The 5,584-nt window shown below is 39.2% G+C and overlaps 1 protein-coding gene across 4 annotated transcripts in view; it reads left to right on the forward strand.

Moving 5' to 3' along the window:
* The window catches only part of kcnip1a (Kv channel interacting protein 1 a), a 47,174-nt gene that overhangs the window by 24,420 nt on the left and 17,170 nt on the right, over positions 1 to 5,584 (forward strand). The gene's annotated exons all lie outside the window — the stretch shown is intronic.

The following is a 5,584-nucleotide window of genomic DNA, read 5'->3' on the forward strand; positions in this document are numbered from 1 at the left end:
AAGAGATTGGTCAACACTGACAGTAATGCAGTAATGAAAACTATTATTTCGGTATTGAGGATACATAATGGTCTATAGTTCCCACATTTAGTGCTGTCCTTATTAATACAACTATCAAGGCGGCATTCATGTCATTAAAAAAGGCACCAACTTCAACAGCTTTATGAACCATGGCTAAAAAGTATTACCCCAGTTCTTTCAATAAGGTGAGATACGACTCTTGGGGAATTCCATCCCATCCCGGAGACTTGCCTTTTTTTTATTCCAGCTATAGCACCTCTTAACTCAGTCAGAGTGATTGGTTTCCCAAGGCGTATCCCCAAGGCTCATCATCATGCCTAAGCTTAGGGAGCTCTAAATCTTGTAAAAATGTGTCACATTTAGTTTTATCCAATGATACTTTAGATTTGTATAGGTCTTCATACAAATTTTGGAAAGCAGTATTGATTTCTTTGGGACCAGTCAGCAATTTTTGGTCTGAGCTGAAAGCTGTAATGTTGGAATATTTTTCACATTTTTGCAGAGTAAGAAAGAGCAGGTGACTTGGCCTCAAGCCATTAAAATAATAATTCCTTCTAGTCCTATGAATTTGAAATTCAGCTCATAATCTCAAAATGTTGTTCAACTTCATTCTGACTGCGTTGATTTTCTTTTTACTGTCCTCTGAGGCGCCATCCCCCTACTGAGCCTGTTCTTGCCTTTGTAATTGATTTTCAAGTGAATTAATTTTGCCCAGCCTTGTTCGATTAAGGTAAGAAGCAAAGGAAATAGTTATATTTCTCATAAATCCTTTAATTGCGCCCCACAAGACTCGAGGATCCTCTAATGATTTAGCATTCTCTGAGATAAATGTTTTAAAGGTATTTCTGAAATGGTCACAATGGTCATTGTTTTTAAGTAATGTGTTGTTAAAGTGCCATCTTCTTGCCTTAATTAGAGTCTTGGCAAGTGTGAGCTGTGATGTGAAAACACAATGGTCAGATAAAGAGTTAGGATAAATCAAAGCTGAATGAATTTCAGAGTATAACATTGCAGAAGCCAGTAAATGATCTACCCTTGAATGGGGTTTGTGTCTGTACGATAAAAACTATGTTGTCTTGAAGAAGGGTTTCCAGCTCTAAATAGAACTGTGAGACTGAAATCATCAACTAAACCTTGGAGGGCAACGGTTGAAGGAGGAATATGTTGAGATGGTGCACTAGATCTATCGAGTAAGGGATCCAAGAAGCGTTCATGTCAGCGCTAATAATGTGTGTGTTCTTAAACAGAAGATAGCCTTGCCCTACTCTAAGATCCTTTCAACTGCTTTCATGTAAAGTTTTGGTTTGGGGCTGGCAGAATATATGTAAATGTGTTTGTGAGTGTACATGAGTGTGTATGTGGGTCTTCTGGAGAACAAGTATGATTGGTTGAATTTTTCCATCTGCTGCAGGGCTAAATAGTTGAGAAGAACCCTGTTTCTTTTATATGCTTTACAACCCCCCCTCATCCATGCACATCAAAAGAAGTGCACCAAAAGGGCAAATTAGGACAGAAAAAGAGCTTTATTAGGCACATGGCAACATGAAAACGTGTTTCTGGTTAATCCCATGCCGGATGCATGTGTGTGTACGTGTGTGACTTAGTATGAGTGTGTAACGATGGATATTACAACCTTGTATCTCATATTTCTTTACAATCTGGTCTAAACTAGATTTCCGCACAAAGCATAATTTCCATTTAAAAAATCTGTCTGTCATTTAAGATGCTCTGTCAGCGTTTGTTTTTTCACTGTTGCAAATTAAACCCACGTTGGAGCAGTTTATTAAATAAAGAAATCAATATAAATAAAGATAGGCATACTTTATTTGCAAAATGTTTGCAGGCAAATGCTTTGTTCACTTCTTCAAAGATAAACAACATTTCCAATGCAATTTATCTCCATAGACAGCTCAGCCCTGTGCTTGCCTTCAGGCCTGTGTAAGACTGGAGCCAGAGAGAGAAATGCAGTTGATGAATATAGATAGCTACTCAGCTCTGACTATATGGTCAGGCCTGTATGCACAGTTATGACAGCAGTGACGCACATCTTGAACAAAATTAATGTGACAGCTGAAATAAGACTCTGTAGAACTGTAGATGCCAAAGTAGCATTTTACACCATATACACTATGACAAACTGAAAGTTTAAATTCAAATCAAAATTGTTCTCTTTTTAACATTTACTGGACATTAAAGGTGCACTGTAAGTTCCTGCATGGTTTCAGCTTGATTTGATTTTTACCTTCCCCCCTCAATACACTGTGAAAAAGCCCGGTCTCGGGAGACAACACAGGGGTCATAAACGTCAATCACTTGAGGCACAGGCAGTGCAACAAAATACAACAAACCACTCCAGCCAGTCACCGAAAAGATGGTCTGGAGATGGGGTGGGGGCTAATGACAGTTAGTCAGTTAGTCATGACAGTTAAAGGTCCCATGACATGACTGCTTTTTACATGCTTTTATGTAGACCTTTGTGGTCCCCTAATACTGTATCTGAAGTCTCTTTCCCTAAATTCAGCTTTGGTGGAGAATTACAGCGACTAGAGCCAGTCCCACAATGAGCTTTCCTTAGTATGGACCATTTCTTTGTCTGTAGCTATTGAGGAGGAGAGAGGGGAGGCAAGGTGGAGACTTTGCTCATTAGAAAGCCATGATGTCTCTCTCTTTCTTATGGATGTGCCAAATTCTCCGGGCGGGCAAAGCAGAACAGAATACCCAGGGCTCGGTTTACACCTATTGCCATTTCTGTCCACTGGTGGACCATAGACAGGCTAGGGGAACTCATATTAATTTTAAACAACCTCATAAAGTTAGTAAGGAAACATGGGAGGGAAGGGCGAGCTTCTCTGTTTTGTTTGAAATTGACTTAGAACATCAACAGAAGTGACCATGCAGGAACTCATAGAGCACCTTTAATAGTGAGCAAACTGTCCATTGAGCATGTAGTCAGTATAGCTCTTGGAATCCATTGAATAAAACTAAAATAAAAACACTCCAAACACTTCTTCAGACTCAGTTTTGCTTCTCATTGGAAAGACATGTTATGTTGTATTTAATCTTATTTAGCTTGCGTTCCCATACCAACCTGTACAGTGTCTGTGTAATATACAAATGAGGGGGTAAAGGTTATGCAACACAACAAATTAGTCATTTATATCTACATGTTCATTACACTAATTAAGTTCTACAGGAACGCTTTTTTAACTTTTTGTTTTTTTTTAATGTGGCAGCAGAAAAACTAATCAAGTTATGTCACAGAGCTGTCTTTTTTTTAATTATTTTTTTTAAATTGTTACCAAACAAGCTGTTACAAAGGGGATCACATGTCACCGAAAATCTATACCTCTGAGTTTGGTTTGTGACTGCTGAGAAATACAAATCTGTTGCTGCGTGAAGGAAGGACAGAGGAAAGATGAACAGCTTCAATTATCCGCTAGATACAAAAAAACTGAAGTAAATGTGTGAGAAGAAATAAGCAATAGGGGGCCATTTATCATCTCTGACATTCAAACTGTGTGTGTGTGTGTGTGTGTGTGTTTTGCTGTAAATAATGTTGATATGTCCCTGTGCCCTTACAAGCATCAGGTCAGTGACTCATGGTTCACAGTTGTATCATGCTCTTGATGGATAGATTCATCTGTACATGTGTTAAAACAAAGATACAAATAAATAAAAAATTGGCAAGTTTACAATTTAACACTCTTGTTTTCTTTACAATTGTTGCACTGTAGGGCTGCCTCTAACTTAACATTTGGGCAATTATGTTTGTTTGATACATGATGTCTGACAATCTAAGGGTCATACATTTGCTCTGCAGAAATTCCTCAATGTTTGATGTTGTCATTAATTTAATGAACATTGTGAACATTTTAAATTTGATCTATTTATTATTATTATTATTATTATTATTATTATTATTATCATTATTATTAGTCGATTGACTAATGGATTTATCAATTAATGTTTCAACCCTAACTGATACATACTGTTGGAACTCAGCCTCTTTAGTGACTTTAGTCACTTTCAACTCCTTATGTTGCTCTTTCAATCCTGCAGGAAAGAAATCTTTTTTGTCCCATGTCAAACTAGCTATCTGTGAGTCAAAAAACATCAACTGAAACGCCCCTTGAAGTCGGATTTCCCACTCAGAAAGACTAGAGAACCTCACTAACCCTGATGCTCGGCGCATCAACAATAGTGATAGCTGTATGTACTGTTTCTAGCACTTCTGTATTATTTGTGTCATGTTGCTACAGTGTTTGCATGTGCAAATTACCACTTAATGCATTGTTATCAACTGGTATTGCAATGGCTACACTGGTTACATTCCCCCTACCCTCGTTTTTCTGACTTTTTCAACTCGGGTGTGACGTCATTCCCAGTTCCGACCTCGAGGTAAATGAAACGCAGCATAATGGCGGAACAGAAACTGCTTTGAATGGGAAGACTACTATTCCCTTTACCCAGTCTTTCTCTGTCTGTGTCTCTTTAGTTTCTCTCATTGATTCCCTTTTTAATCACTCTCTCCTCCTCTATCTCCTTTTCATACTTTCTCTCCTGCTTTCTCTCACTCAACATTATTTCTGCTCTTCACACCCATCACCATTTCATACATTTATCTATGCTCTCCACCACTCTTATTCCCCTCACCCTAGATATTGACAGATCAACATCCGAGGCTCCTTTAATTATTCCCTTTTTCATAATGTGATGGGAGCTGGCAAGAAGCTCAGCAAGCATCCACTAATAAAGATACAAACGAGCGCCTGTGTGATAAGTCATTTGGACAACACAAGATATTAGTATTGATTTTCCAAATAGATATGTTCTTTCCTGTCCAAATCCACGCTGCCCCTGATGAGCAATTGCGAAAGCCTGGTGTGCCAACAAGACAGTGTCATGATAGATTCATAATCTATAATTGTTAGGATGAATCTTTTAGGAGGAAAAGTGGGAGTTTTTATATTGAAGGCCTGCAAGGAAGTTGGTCTGAATGTGCTCCTTTGAAGACCTGATGCTTCCATCCGGCGCTTTGATCTTAATAAAAGCTGGCGACCCATTATTTTCCCTTCATTCTCTTTGTTCTTCCATCCCCTTCTCTGGAAATGTAGTGTTTGCATGTCTCAATCATTCTTTTCTCTGCCTTTTCTTTTCTGCGATTCCATTCGCCCACTCTCCTAGCTCTTGTTACCCACTTCTTTCTCTTTCGTTCGCTCTCTGCATCGCACTCTAATCTCCAGCTGGAAGCTTTTCTTGGTGTGTTTTCCTCATTGCCAAATATGTTTCCATCTCTGTCATTGCTGCTTCTTTCCTTCCCGCTGTCCTACCTGTTCCTACTAATGCTGTTTGCTCTTCTCTTCTGTCTCTTAACCTCCCTTTCCTCAAAAGTGTGACAGGGTTCTTGTAAAACAGTCTGCAGCCTGTCCCTCATGCCTGCAGGGAAACATCAGGCAATTCATCAGCAATGTTGTACACAAAAAACCAACACACCTGCACCTGCACCTGCACACGCACACGCACACGCACACGCACACGCACACGCACACGCACACGCACACGC

Source organism: Etheostoma spectabile, chromosome 10, assembly GCF_008692095.1.
Source record: "Etheostoma spectabile isolate EspeVRDwgs_2016 chromosome 10, UIUC_Espe_1.0, whole genome shotgun sequence".
Lineage (NCBI taxonomy): Eukaryota > Metazoa > Chordata > Actinopteri > Perciformes > Percidae > Etheostoma > Etheostoma spectabile.